The 15,767-nt window shown below is 39.0% G+C and overlaps 1 protein-coding gene across 2 annotated transcripts in view; it reads left to right on the plus strand.

Moving 5' to 3' along the window:
• The window catches only part of LOC138739121 (insulin receptor substrate 2-like), a 31,657-nt gene extending 17,024 nt beyond the window's left edge, over positions 1-14,633 (plus strand). Inside the window, exon 2 of one of the 2 annotated variants that reach the window (XM_069890621.1) lies at positions 11,493-11,810. The gene's annotated coding sequence lies outside the window, so the exon portion shown is untranslated. Of the gene's footprint in view, positions 1-11,492; positions 11,811-12,700 lie in introns of those variants that run through there. The other variant, XM_069890620.1, reaches the window with a different exon arrangement.
• Positions 14,634-15,767: the final 1,134 nt, after the last annotated feature.

The raw sequence follows: 15,767 nt of genomic DNA on the forward strand, positions 1-15,767 counted from the left end.
TCACCTTTTCTTCATATCCCTTGACCTTTCCAGCCTTGAGGAAAAATACTAATTCTTTCTTGAATATATTTCACAATTTAGGTTCAACTGCTTATTGTGAGAGAATATTCAATAGGCTCATCTTCTGGAAGAAAGAATTTATTACCTTTGTCTTAAATGGCATAGCTTATTTTTCAACTTTGATCATTAGTCCTAAACTCCCCAGTTTTTGGGAACATCATTCCTGGATTAAATCTGACCAGTTCTGATTAAAATGTTATAGACCCCCTTTTATTCTCTTAATCTATAGTCAATAGAACCCAAATTTAGCCCAATATCTCTCCACAGGAATCAGTCTGGTGAACATTGTTGAACTCACTCCATCAGCAAGATTGTCCTTCCTCAGATAAGAACACCAAAACTGCACAGAATACTCAAGGGATGGTCCTGCTCAGACCCATCTGCTCAATTATGGCAAGACATTTCTTTCTTGCTTTTTTTTTCTATATACTGGAATACAATTTGTTTCCTCAATAGCCTATTGCAGCAGCATGCTTAACTACAACAACTGATGCATAAAGACACCCAGGTCTCATTATGCTTCTTCCTTTATCATTCTGTAACTATTCAGATAATAGTCTGCCTTCCTTTTATTGCCCCCAAAGTAGATAATTTCACATTTATCCATATTATACTGTCTGCCTTGTATTTGTTGTCTTCCTCAACCTGTTCAAATCAACCTGAAGCTTATCTGAAAAATCCTCCTTGTCACACACTCTTGTAGCTAGACCCCCACCTCTGATCCTTGTAAGGCCCCACTTCATGCAGTCGACCAGTTGGAAATGGATCCGTTTATTTCCAGCTATTGTTTCAGATCAGCCAAACAATACCGTGTTCCTATCACCACCTGCCCCATTTTGTGCTCTTTCATGTTTCCTACTGATCTCTGATGCAGGGTTTTGTCAGATGCATTCTCAGAGTCCTAACATACCACATTCACTCGTACTCTTCCATATGTTCTGCTAGTTACATCCTCTAGACCTGTCAAGTAGGATTTCCCTCTTATGAGCCCACATTGATTTTATTTTTGATACTGTCACTCTTACATGACCATGTTATAATTCAATCCTTCTTCCCACTATCAGTATCAGCCTATCCAGTCTATAATATCCTGTTTTATGCCATCTTTTTTGTTAAATATTGGGCTTATAACTGCTACTCTGCAATCCAATTGAATTGTTCTGGACTTTAAAGAATATTGGAAAATGACAACCAATGCATTCATTATTTCTGGACCATTTCCTGATGTACTTTGTGGTGCACTCAATCCGATCATGGGGATGTGTTGGTAATTAAAAAAAAAAACTCAACAGAATTTCTTGGTAATACTTAATTCCTCCATTTCATTGGACCCTGTGTTCCCATACACATTTCTCGGAGGTTATTTGTATCCTCTTTTGTACTGATTGATCTGCCATTAATCATACATTCTCGCATTTCAGGTTGTAATAGTGAGGCCTTTGGTTGGAACAGGTCATTAGAGGTGATGATGGAGTAGGTTGATGGGGGATTCCATGCTGGAAACAAAGCCAGTGTTTGGTTTGGTGTGCTCTAGGAGGATAGACTGGGTTGATGGAAAGGCAACATTATCAGGGCCAGCTTTGAAGGGTTTATTTGCAATGGTGCAATGTTGTAGACACCTCTGGCTGTTATTGGATCCTGGACATCCTAATGGAAAGACCACAGTCTGCCTGGGTAGGATGCACCTTCATGCTGAGCATCGGTGTACCTCAGGGCTGTGCACTCAGTCCTCTCCTGTTCACGCTGCTGACCCATGACTGCATTGCCAGATCCAGCTCCCGGAGAGTAAGGGACTTAGTGAATAGAGGTGCCAATTTAGAAATGCATTGGAAAGGCTAGATGTTCTTGAATGACCAATAGTGGCTGTTCTGGGACAGCTGATTCCATAATCCACTGCAGTGCTCCAAAAAATGCAGTGTTCAAGGAAATGCCAGGCTGAATTTCCATAGTGATGCAAAGTAACCTGGAAATAATTGTTACCTTATTTGATTACAGAATCTTGGGGTTGAAATTAAACTTGCTGTTTACTCAAGAGATGTTTATTTAATTTGCGATATATTATTACCTCATTGTTCTGGGTTCCTCATTCCAAGGAACAGCATTTCCTTGGTCAAAAATAAACAAACTTCTGAAAGTTCTCTGTTGACCAAGCAGCACTAAGAGAGAAATAAAGCTAATGTTTCAGGTCAGAAATGGTTCTAGATCATTATCTGACTAATTTGACAGCTGTTGATTGGATTAGAATTGGGGACTCTGAACTATTAGTCTCAATCTCTGGGTTAATGGCTTAGTTCCCCAGATATTTGCAGGTTGCCTAAACTCCAGTGAAGGGAGGACAGTGTTGGGCACTATCAGTTGCCCCAATAATTGCAATGACAAAAACTTGAGGGGAACGATAGGCTTTATTACACAAAAGACTTGAGCTGGCACAGATCCAAACTAGGGAAGGGAAAGGTGGCCCGACCTTTATGGCCTGGGTCCCAGGGGAGGAGTCCAGGTAAGAATGTCATCAGGGGGCGGGCCAGCCCAACCTAATTAGCATATACAATCCATACCATTATAGACAGTTTTAACAAATTTTCACTCGAGGAGCATAGACCCTTCATAAGAATAAATTGAATAAGTCAAAGCTGCACCCACGGCAAGGGAAATGTATTATTTTTATTGTCAGAAAACTAACCTACACTCATCACTCCCAAGTGTAATCTCACATGATTGTAGAAATAATCCAACCCCTAATTATTTGCTTCATCTGGATTTTAATTTTGTATACCTGATGAATGTGCATGCCAATATCCTTCTATATGCCAACATTTATTAGTTTCCCACATTTAAAAAAAAATAGTGCTAAAATCTAATTGTTTATTGAAGTGCATTTAAAATCACTTTCTATTTCGTGAAACAAAATAAAAATTATATTTATGTTGTCTGACATTGACTGGGTACTTCTCATTGTGAATCATTCTTCTGTATCTGATTTCCACTGCAGGCATGAAGTAGATAATATTCCCTGTGTGGCACCCCCTTTGGTGTTGCCATGGAAATTACTCAGCATTGGCCTCAAAATGCCATCACTGGGCACACTTGGAGAACAAGGTTTTAATCCACCACTCTGGGACCCCACCAAGTTCCAGCATTCACTTAGTCATCCTCATTTTAACCCCACAATTTCTTAAGCCCTGAAATTCACCTTGCATCCTCTCAACACTGACAATTTCTAATGGATCTAGTCAGGGATTCATTGTCCAATCTTTCCCTTTGCTACTCTGATTGGGTCTCCAACATCCAACCTGCCCCCTCATTCTGTTCATTGCTGCTTGGACACCAGTAACTGCAGTCAAATTAATTCATTTCATTTCTCCCTCAACAACCTGGACAGAGTGAAGATCCCCAATGCCATATTTTCCTTGAGAGCATAATTCATTGCAACATTTGATGTAGACTGAACCATTTTCAGCTCATTATATAATGCCCAGAAATTAGGGTCGTGATACAATAATCACTGGTCTTGAGGTTATCAAGAGATTGCTATGGAATTTCCATTCAGTAATATGAGACTAGTATTTTGAAATGATGACCACAAAACTAGCAGATAGGCATAAAAATCGATCTGGTTCACTTTCAGGGGAGGAGACATGTCATTCTTGCCAGGTCAGGCCTACCTGTGTCTCCATGCCCAACTGCTAAAATGATTAAGGCCAGTTAGGGAGCAGTAATAAATGAGAAGGGCAGAATATGAAAAATGAAGAAGGAATTACTTGCCTTCTTCCACCCTCTTGTCCATCCACTCCTCCTGTTTTTGATTCTTTCCACCATCCTCAGAATTATTTCAGTGTTGTTCAATGACACCCCGATGTATTTATATGGAAACAGGTTTATGTTTATGTATTGCAAGTGCAATAACTGAAATCTGAGCAATGTGCATCAAACATTTAATTCTGACCATGTTCAAGTGAGTCTGTCCTACCAAAATAATACCAAAAATTATGTAAAAAAGTGTGTCTGCACTCGGCCAAAGTGGCGGTGCATTTGCACTGCAGCCAGCTCTCTAGGTTCAGTGGCTACAGTGTAGGTGCCAGCCAAACAAGATGGCTGACTGTTATGCTTTTTTAAATACACAAATTCCACGATATTTCTGTAAGGAAGACCTACCATTAAGCCGGTTTTGGTCATTTACACTGAAATGAACAAAGCCGGCATTTTTCTGGGTCACCGTGTCTTTTTACATAGCAAGCTGGCATTCTGCGAGCAAAAGAGGTGGGATGTGTAACTCAACGGTGTCGGCGTCTTGTGTCAGGTATAACCTACTGTATTTGATGGCGTGTCAGACCCACTTTTGTTCCCCAAAAAATGGCTCAAAAATATTCTCCTGGTCTTGTATGAGAGGCTGAAATTAGGGTGATAATAGTGAGTAATGGTGACAGTAACGCTCTCAGTCCCCGCACTGGTCATTGTGTTGAGAAAATGTCAGGTTCATAAGAGACGAATCTGGACACAAGGGTTTGTAATCAAACATTACTTTTATTAACACTCAGTTAATAGAAGAGTTTGGGAAAATCGTAGCTGTAAAAAATGTGCACAAATTGTAAAAGAGTGTGGGAAAAATGGTCACAATTTAATAAGACACAATATAGAAATATCTCCCTCACAATATAGAAAAGAGCGTGGAGAAATATGTGCAAAATTATAAGAGTGTGAGAAAATCTACTGCAAGTATTGATCTATAGCAGTGGATTTCAAACTTTTTCACTCACATGTCCCCTTAAGTAATCCCTTATCTATTGTTGGGGGCTGGTGGTGGGCTGTCAGGGTGGGGGGGGGAGAGGGGCAGTGGGTTTCAGAGTGTTCAAACTGAGGATTAACCCACAGACCAGTCCAGCAAGTCAACCCTAATGTAAACTTGTAGTACAAAGTAGAGATGTGAACACGCATTGCAATGTGCTACGTTTCAGGGAAGAGATCAATTAGTACATAGCAAGTTCACTCAGGAATCTAATGGCTGTTGGTGCACAGTCTCACTCTCTTGAACTTTCTCTCTGATGGGAGGATGGGGAAGAGAGTGTGGATGATGTGGGATAGGATCTTTAGGGTGTTGGCTGCCTTTCTGAGGTTGCATGAAGTAAAAATAGAGTTGACGGAGAGTATGAAGGTTTGTGTGATGTTCTAAGCTTCATTCACCACCACCTGCTGCTTCAAATCTTGGAGTGGAGCAGTTCCTGCACCATATTGTGATGAATTCAGTTTGGATGCTTTCAATGCTACACATGTGGAAATTGTTGAAGAACCTCCTCGACCTTCTGAGAAAGTATAGACATCTCTGGGCTTTCTTGAGTGTCGCTACAACTTGATTGGTTTAGGTGAGGTCACGAGAAGAGTTCACTTCAAGAACTTGCACCCATCATTGGCACCAGACCATTCCAACATGGAATATTGAGCAAGCACTGATACAGGCCTCTCCCACACTGATTCCATCTGCCCAATGTCTCTCCCTTGTCTAGTTTCACTCATTGTCTTCATTACTTATCAGATTCCAGCATCTGCAGCCTTCTCTATCTCCATATCACCTTGCAGCCTCTGACTCAACCTCCACCCTTCTCCCCACCCCACCCCCTTCCCCAACCCGGTTCCATCTGCTTCCTTTTCTTGTCTTACACGCCACCGCTGTCTCCCCACCGATCCATTTTCCCTCCCCAACTCTGCTCCATCTGACCGTCATTGCCGCCCTCACCTGGTTCCTCCTCTTTCAATCCTTCCTCACGCCTCTTTAGAGTCGTTGCATCCCCTCTACTCTCAGTCCCGGTGCAGGCTCCTGATCTGACCGCTGACCACCTTCTGCCTCCACAACTGTTGGTGCTTTGTATTCTTTAAGGTTCTAATTTCATTTGGATGGCTACATCAAATCGCCCTCTTCATTTGTTTCGGGTCCTGAAGCAAATTGAGTTCTATTATGGGGAAAATATTCTTAGCTAAATAAAAGGAATGGTTCAAGGATAGTCTCAAAACCTCCTTCAACAAGTGTAACATCCTAACAACCTCGGCAAAAATCCCTGACCCATGACCATGCAAATGGAGGAGTCCATTTGTCAGAAGCACATGGAGGCCCTACCAGTGTGACAGAATAAGCACACCATTTTCCAAATTATTCCTGCCCCATCTATATCAGAATCTGTTGGCCATGCATTAGATGCATCAGCTGCCCCCTTCCTCAACTTTGATGAACCTCCTGAGCTTGAGAGAGAGAGAGGAAGGTATAAATTTCACAGTAGTTTCATTTTAAAATTCAGGTAGTGCCAGCACATTCATCATTCTGGCTTTTGATCCTCTCACAATCATTGCTGAAATTCTACATTGTCCGTAATTTCCCATGAAAATTTCTACAAATGTTGGTAGAATGGTTTTGAACGGTTTTGCACTCTCAACCCCCACGCAGATCGCTGACACTGAATTATAGGAAAGCTCTGACATTGGCAGGCAGCTGTGTCCAGGCTGAAACCAGGTCAGAATTGTTAGAAATCCTGGCCCACTCCACGAACATTCAAAAAATGCAGCTCTAATTCAGTGGTTCTCAACCTTTTACTTTCCGTTCACATACCACTTTAAGTATTCCCTATCCCGGTGCTCTGTGATTAGTAAGGGATTGCTTAAGGTGGTAAGCGGGTGGAAAGGAAAAGTTTGAAAACCACTGTTTTAATCGTCCCTAATTGACTCATTATGTGAATGGTTTCATAACTCCAAAGGAAATGGGCCAACAACAATTTTTCTCAAGCAACATATTTCAGTAACATTTGGGTCTAGAGCAGTGATTCTCAACCTTCCCTTCCCACTCACATACCACCTTAAGCAATCCCTTACTAACCACAGAGCCCCGATGGCATAGAAATTACTTAAAATGGTATGTGAGTGGGGGGAAAAAAAGGTTGAGAACCAATGCTCTAATTCATTTGGACAAGGACAAGGCTGTGCTAAGTGTTACATCAAAAGCAAACAATGCATCTATTTTAAGGAATTGTGTCACTTGATCATCCAGACCAAAAATGGCTGAAGGAGAAAGACAGTAGTTCAGACATTATTTTCCTCTCTGTTTAGCAAGTCACAACCTCTACCTAGTGTTCAGAGTAAACACAGAATATTTCTTTTCCAGCAGATGGCACTCCCAGGGTTGTGCACCTGCCATTATGAGCACAGCACACCAGCGATTGACACTCCATCATTGTTGACAATTATCTAATGATTTTGAGCCATCTGCTTTCCACTTCAAATCAAATGTATGTCCTTCAGCTGGAAGGAACACAGGAAGTTGTAAAAAGAACTGTCCATTCTTTTTTTTAAAAAGGGGAAATCCCTTAATTATAAAGGTGAACTTTCTGCATTTGGTCAATCAACACAATGTCCTAGAAATATGAATGCACGGCACCATTTCTTTCAGCATAATTCAATTGAAAATTTACTTGACCTGTTTGTGAGACAACGACCTTCACTTGGTCATTCTGACAACTCCAAAAATTCATCCAGGCTGTGTTTGGAGTGATTTATTCCTTTTATCTCTGTTGTAACGAAAAACTGTCATTCTTCATTAATTATTTTGGAACTTCGTGGGAAACATTGAGCAGGTTGTCCCAAGATCATCATTGTTAAATATTACCTGAGTGACTGAATTGCACTGATTATACTTGTTAAAGTTTCTTCCACAATCTTGGAGTTCAGGCCCCCATCCAAGCAATACCCTTGATGGAATCTCAACTCCCAGCTGCCTCACTATGCAGCAAATACTTAGTCGGAGAATTATTCCAGAAGAAAGCAGGCTATTCAGCCCAACTCATTCCTGAGCTAGTCACATTTGCTCATCTTTGGCCCATATCCATCTCAACCTCTCCTATCCATGTACCTGACTAATTTTACCTGCTGCTGTCATTTCCTTTGGCAGCTTGCTTCCCATACCTCTCTGTGGGGGACAAATTTGTCTTGCAATTCCCTTTAAAATATTTTCCCTTCACCTTAAATATTTACCCTCTAGTTTTAGATGCCTTTATTTTTGGAAAAAGACTGGAGGTTGCCAGCTGAAGGACTCACACCAGGCTGAGCACTGTTGTATGTCTAGAAAGAATGAAAAATGAAGTTTTTCACCACATCTAGAAATGTGTGATGTTGTGCATGGCTATCAAAGATTAAAGCAGAAAAAAGATGCGTTATTAATATGGGCAGAGAAATGGCAGATGGAGTTTATTCCATGAAATTGTGAGGTGTTACACGTTGGGATGTCAAACATAAGGGGAAAGTATACAGTTAATTGCAGGGCCATTAATAGCAATGCTGTAAGAGTGACCTGGAAATCCAAGTACATAGCTCCCTGAAAGTGGCCATGCAAGTTGATAGGGTGGTATAGAAAATGTATTGCATGCATGCCTTCATTGGTCAGGACATTGAGAATAAGAAAATCATGTTGAGACTATATTAAGCTTTGGTTAGGCTGCAGTTAGAGTACTGTGCTCACCCCATTACAGGAAAGATGTGGAGGGTTTGGAAAAAATACAGAAGAGATTTACAAGGATGTTGCCTGGATTAAAGGGTATGAACTATGAGGAGAAGTAGGAAAAAACTTGTTGTTTTCTCTGGAGCATTGGAGGGAAGATCTGAATTTAAAGGAGTTGGCGGGGAGGGAGATTTATTTTTGCACAAAGAGTGGTATGTGACTGGAATGCATTATCAGGGGAGGTGGTGAAAGTAGATATGATAGCAATTTTCAAGAGGGTTTTAGATTGACGTGACGAGACAGGAAATAGGATGCAGATAGAGGGATAAAGACCATATGCAGTCAGATGGGATTAGTTAGAATGACCTTGTGACGAATGCAGACTTGATGCCCCGAAGAGCCTGTTCATATGTTGTAATTTCCATGTTCTGTTCCCCCCTCTTTGTTTTGCTATCTCTGGATCAATTTGCAATCTGTGCATGTATATTACCACAATTTAATGAGCACTAACTTTGTTCTTGTGTACAACCTTATCAAAAGCTAACTGAAAATCTAAGTATCCACTGCTCCCTCCTTCATCTTCTCCATGTATCATCAAGTAACTCCAATAGATTATCAAATGCAATGATCATATAATAAATCTAAGCTGACTCTGCTTAGTTGTGTTCTTATTTCTCAGTCTTGCAACCAAGGGGGTCATGGTACCTATCATGTGCCAATTTTTAAAAAAAAAATCATTTTTATTACACAAGTATAATGTGTGAATTGTCATTTCTAAAGAATGTTTATTAGTGTAATTCTGCTTTATATTAGGTTCTTTTTATTTTATTAATTTAAAAAATCTTTTTCTTCTCTTATTTTCTTATTCTATTAGTTTTCTCTTTTTAAAAAAAAATATTTTTTGGACTATGAATTATGGACATGTTTTACAATTTACATATGATTTTGATATCCTGATTGTTTTATTAATTATATGTAACTATCCATATCATTTTATTGAATTGTATTAGTGTTATAAGCTCTTTATTAACATTAATAAAAATATTTTAAAAAGAAAGAGAAAGTTGATTTTCTTGTGTCTGGCCGTGCTACAGGAAGGATGTGATGTAGCAGGCAAATGGGACTAGCTTAATGGTACCTCGATTGGTATGGATGAGATGGGCTGAAGGGCCTGTTCCCTTGCAGATAACTCGATGACTTTGACATGAGAAATGTACAAATTCATATAAATTGTAGTTTTATTTAGCAATAAACTTTCACATTTTTGTGTTCTGAAAGGTTTAAATAAAGCCATTTTCAATTATGTAAATTAACTGTTCATTGTGGAGAAACTGGATGTAAATGAGTAGGCCATTGAAGTAAAAAAATCAGGTATTGGAAGACGTACTAGCCATGTAACAGTTGCAACAGCACTGTGGTTATCAGCAAGAAAATATGCAAGTTTGTTTTAGTGGCCCGTATAATGGTTTGTGCATAAAATATTTGACTGCTGGGCTATCATTTTGAATCACATAGATAACATCTCCACTTCCCTTTTCAAGATTAGCAATCCTTTTCCCAGGGATCTGTAAATAGAATGGATAATTTTTTTATACAATATGTCTGCCTTTCCCATAGTGTCGGTCATTTTCTACCTGTTGCTGCTCAAACTTTACTGTGAAGTCTGAGAGAGAGAGAGAGAGAGAGAGAGAGAGAGAAAATTCTCATCATGAGATACTCTTGTTTGTGTTTGGTTTCGCTATGGCACTTGTGAGGTAGGAAGGGTCACTGAGATCCCATTCAACCGGAAGCCCAAGATGTGCAATTCAGACGGAGGGCAGGTGCAATGGGAAAAAAAACTGTCACCTAGTTTCTCTGTATGGTCTCACCATTGTAATGGAGACCATGGCACAAGCAGCAAATGCAATAGACCAGGTTGGGGGAGGTGCATGTGAATGTCTGTTTCAACTGGAAATGCTATTTAAGGTTCATGGAAGGTGGTGAGGTAGGAGGTGCAAGGACAGGTGTGCCACCTCCAACAGTTGCAGAAGAAGATGTGCCAGACGATAGCTGGGAAGAAATAAATGGATCACAAACTGGTCATGAGAGGTCATTCAGATATAGTTTGGAAGAGAATGAATAAAGGGAGGCAGGATAGAGTCACAGTATGAAGAGACAAATTTGGTGGGGCATTAGCAGACAAAATAATTGGGTGTAGAATTCCAGACATGATGGGACACAACTGAGTTGATACCATACAAATATCAACTTGGATTATATCCTTAAAATTGCAGTTTGAGAGGTTGAGTCATTGAGTGTCTGTTGGACTGCTGCATGTCAATGTAATTAATGTTTAAAATAGTCACCTCACTGACAAAAGGCAAAGGAGGAAAAACCCAACACCCAACCCCAACCAACCAATTTTCCCCTGCAACCGCTGCAACCGTGTCTGCCTGTCCCGCATCGGACTCGTCAGCCACAAACGAGCCTGCAGCTGACGTGGACTTTTTACCCCCTCCATAAATCTTCGTCCGCGAAGCCAAGCCAAAAGAAAAGAAAGAAAGAAAAGAAGTGTGTTGCATAAATTATTTCTAGTGAGACAGTATTAATTTCACATAGTGTCATTGTATTGTGCAATAATTTATCTTGCACATTTCCATGACTTAATCTTCCTTTGCATTCTTATTGCACATTTGTTTTTCGAAGTCCAGAGAAAGGTCCTTTTACTGCATGGATTTATTAACACCTGGCATTGTCGTGTTAGCCAATATCTTAGCATTTAGGTGAATTTCTGATAGAGTGTGTCTTTTGTCAAAAAAAATTCTGTGACTGAAATTAACTACATTTAAGGAATGTAAAAATAAGTCTCAAAAACAATAGGGGAATAAAAAGTAACAGGAGGCAATGTTAATGGGTGATTCTAAAGAATTCAATAATTCAGATAAGTAAGTTACCACACTTGCTGCTTTTTGTCGTCCCTCAGGCAAGGGGAACCATTCACCTTCACCCAGTTTGATCTGCATATGACTGAATCAACATGTTAAGTGATTGACTCTTTAACTGACCTCTGAAGAAGGTGATGCACCTCAAGACAACAGGATATCAACATGTGTGGCCTATCTGGATTTATGAAAACTAATGACAATGACATATAATAAAACCTTCATGAGTGTAAATCCATTGCTTCAAGGTCCATAGAACATGTATTGGCAGGAATATTTTAAAGCAAAAATATGTGGTGTATGCAGCCTTTAAGACTGAGCTGCATAGTGATGAACTTTAAATGTTTTGCATATGGCTATATGCATCAAAAACTTCCTTTCAAGGGTTTGAGTTACAAGCAAGAGATTTTCTTGCATCTTCTACTTATTATCTTCTGGATTTCTTTTGTTAAAACTGCAGTTGAATGTTATTTTTTTTTAAATACCTGTAGTCCTGTGTCTATCTTCCTGATAACTGCAGTTTAAGAAACTGTAAAAGAGCTGTACCTACAGTATATTTAGTATTCATGATATAAACACTAGCTTCATGTTTTCCAGTACTCGCTGTTTATGCAGTTGGGGCCTCTCTTGTTGGCAGTGGATATCATTTAATGTGAATATTGCTTGCCATTTATAAAATTTCTCCACAGGACCAGTTAGCATAAAAAGACTGGGCTTTTATTTTTAAAAAATCTGCTAAGTTACGGTTTAAAATCATGATCTAATTATAGTATTGATATGTGATTCCAGTGTATTTTGACTGTAAACCATTTTCACCATACTATTCAGGGACCATGGAAATTCAGACTTGCTTGAATGAGGAAATTGGAGCTGCTGTGCATGCTTCCACAAATGTTGTTTGCTTTCATGATACCACCCACTTGGACTGCCCTCCACATTCCTATTTGTAATCCTAAATTCCTGTTTTACAGAAATAAACATTACCTTGAAAGTAACAATTCCCATCTGCATTGATGCCATGCTTAGATGGCTAACCAAACAAGTTCTAGGAGAGGGTAAAACAAGATTAATTCCTGCACTATAATTAGATGGAGCTGGCTATCTAAGCATTCTGAGGCTTTTCTAGATGTTATTTTAGTAAAGATAGATTGTTTTAGAAACATCCTTACTAATAATAATGCATAAATATTTTAACTACCAAGTTTATTTTACGATGTATTGTTTTAAATAACTTTTTTCTTTTGTTCAGATTGACCTATCTACTCTGTTGCTGGAACTTCACACAAACATTGCTGCTTGGCAAACACCCTTGTCAAATGCTGCTCAAGTTTACCTTTTCTCCTCATTGCGAATGGGTAGCTAATAATGCCTCAAGACCGTTATAACTGCAATGCACATCATACCTTCAAGGACAAGGAAGCTTTCTGCCTCATTAGTTTCTGTTATGGATATCGATCATCTTGTCTAGGAGGACTGCACTGAAGCAGTTCTTGTTCAGCGTCACATTAACTGTTGCCTGTTTAGCCTTGTTTTGGGATGAGATATGGCCAGCGTCTATAACTCGAAGTGTGGTAACACCTGGATTGCATTACTTTAAAAAAAAAAGGCCAGAAATCAAATGAATGGGAATATTGCTGACTTGGTGTAAATACTACCTCATTTAAATCCTAAAGTAGCCTTTTATGGGAGAAGGAGCACAGACAGCTTTAGCATGGCTGAACTCCAAAGATACCAAACCAAGATTAATACTTTGAAAATACTGGACCAGTGTGTAAGACAGAATTTTTGACTTGTTTAAGCTAAGAACTGAACAGAATGGGTTAAAAAAGTGAAATTGCTGATTACTGGACTTGGATCAGAAGACCCAAGGAAGATCCATCAAGATACATCAAGCATTTTTTTAAACTAAAATCAGGATGACAATTTTCAGACCCTTGGAGGCAAATTCGGAATCTTTTCAAAACTTGTATGTCTGAAAATTTGTCTCTAATCCGTAGTACTAAACATAATATGTTCTTTCCAAAAAATTATGATCCATCGCCCAGGGATAAATTTCTAGGCAATGTGATTTCTGTTTCTTACCCATGAATGCTACTTATGTTGGATGCAAAATTTAGACGGTTCAGTGCTGCTTTTGGTGGATGTGACTGCACAAGAACTTCCTGCTGACCTATTTATTAACATTAGAACTCTTGACAAAAATGTGCCAGAAAACTCTGAATGTAGACACTATTTTTGCAAGGGATTGAAGTTTCCCTGTAGACCTGTGTGAAGTTCTTTATATTTTGCTGGAGTTCACTTTCCTTGTAGTTATGTGTGATGATGTGAATAATATGCAAGGAAACTCTATATTGTGACCATTGCTTATTTTTACATGAATGAATTTTGATATGACAACTGAATCTACATTAAAGCTTCTTGTAGCCATGGCACTGAAAAATTTCTGACTTTAAATTAAATTACCTGAGCTAACAGGAAATACGGAATAAACTTTTTCCACTGAATGCAGTTTTCACAGCAGTGCTTGAATGTATGATCCAGAAATGATGTATGGAATATTTTAAATTTGTAGTTCACAGTTTGGAACCTATATAGGACAGTTATTTTTTTTCCCTCTAGAATGTACATTTGCTATTTGTATATTTTGCAATTTTCAGTTCAAAGGATGCATTTTTCCTCACTGACCTGTATAAAGCTTAAACAACATAAGTGCAGGGTTTTCGTGGAACTTTTTAGTGTAGAGATGAAATATAATATGTAATACTATTTGTAACCTGACAAAAGATCATTGTAATTTTAACATATCTTGCTCTGTCTTCCATTGTACGTACTGTATACAATTTCAATATTTTGCTGCCAGAAGGTGTAGAATCGTGTACTGTCCAATATCTGAGTTTATTTTGAATGCTCCCTCAACAGCGATACACAACAACAAAAAAATGAAATGTCCTAATTTGATTATGAATGATTTTGGTTGTTTTAGCAATGCATTATGCTGCATCTGCAAGTTTCCACACCATCTCTTCTGTTTCCTTTATCTAGTGGGTTGAATTATGAAGTCTTGATGTACTGGTGGGCTGTGCTGGCAGCAGGTAGTAGAATATTTCCTGTAGCTTATTTGTCAGAGCTACATTAATATCACAGTTGTATTAACAGAAATAAAAACAGAACGATATCCATCATATTCAGTATTTTGCTTTTGGATCGCAGTATTAACTTACTGTTTTGGGTTTCAAAATCAGCAGGGTTAATGACAATATGCATTTTAACTCCACAACAGAACATGAGCTAGGACCGTTATTGTTATTGCTATACAATGTACAGATACTCAGAAATTCTTGCGTACCAGAGTGGCTGGCTGCAAATAAGATACACCAAATAAACTAAGCCAAGACAGAAAAGGATACTTATTTGTTTCTCTCCTTTTATGATCTTTTAATAAAAAAAACATGACATCATTGGTTCTCAACCTTTTTCTTTCCACTCGCATACCACTTTAAGTATTCCCTATGCCATAGGTGCTCTGTGATTAGTAAGGGATTGCTTAAGGTGGGATGTGGGTGGAAAGAATAAGTTTAAAAACCACTGTTTTAATCGTACCTAATTGACCCATTATGTGCAAGGTTTCATAACTCCAAAGGAAATGGGCGAACAACAATGTTTCAGTAACAATTGAGTCTAGATTCTCAACTTAAGCAATTCCTTACTATACAGAGCACTGATAGCATAGGAAATACTTAAACTGGTATGTGAGTGGAAAGAAAAAGGTTGAGAATCACTGCATTGAAGGAAAATCTTTTGATTTATTTTGGAGTTGGTGCACCGTGCAGACAGGAGAAATGGCAATGCTGTCCAAGCTTCGGTGCCTCCTTTCTGGATCATATTAGATGGTCTGTAAGGACTGATAAACATTTTATTTTTAGTATGAGGAGAAAGATGCCTCTTGATGATGCCAAGGGTGAATCGCTTGTTGCCATAAGTGAGCAGCATGAATATGGTTCTTTGCTCCCAACTTGAGCCACTAAGAATTACTAACCTCAAGAAATTGTTGAGGACAGAGGAGTATAGTTTAAAGCCTTTGATTTGCTCCCATGTCCACTCCATAGAATCATAGAAAATGAATGAGCAGCGCAAAAACAGCTGCTTCCAGTCCATCTCATCCATGTGGACTGTGATATCCATGTGCACTGATCCCATTTGCTTGTGTTAGGCCTATATTCCTCTACTCCTTTCCCATATGAATCTGACCAAATGCCTTTCGAATATTGTAATTGTATCTGCATTGACCACCTCTTCTGGTAGCTCATTCCAAGTAT

This window comes from Narcine bancroftii, chromosome 7 (genome assembly GCF_036971445.1).
Source record: "Narcine bancroftii isolate sNarBan1 chromosome 7, sNarBan1.hap1, whole genome shotgun sequence".
Taxonomy (NCBI): domain Eukaryota; kingdom Metazoa; phylum Chordata; class Chondrichthyes; order Torpediniformes; family Narcinidae; genus Narcine; species Narcine bancroftii.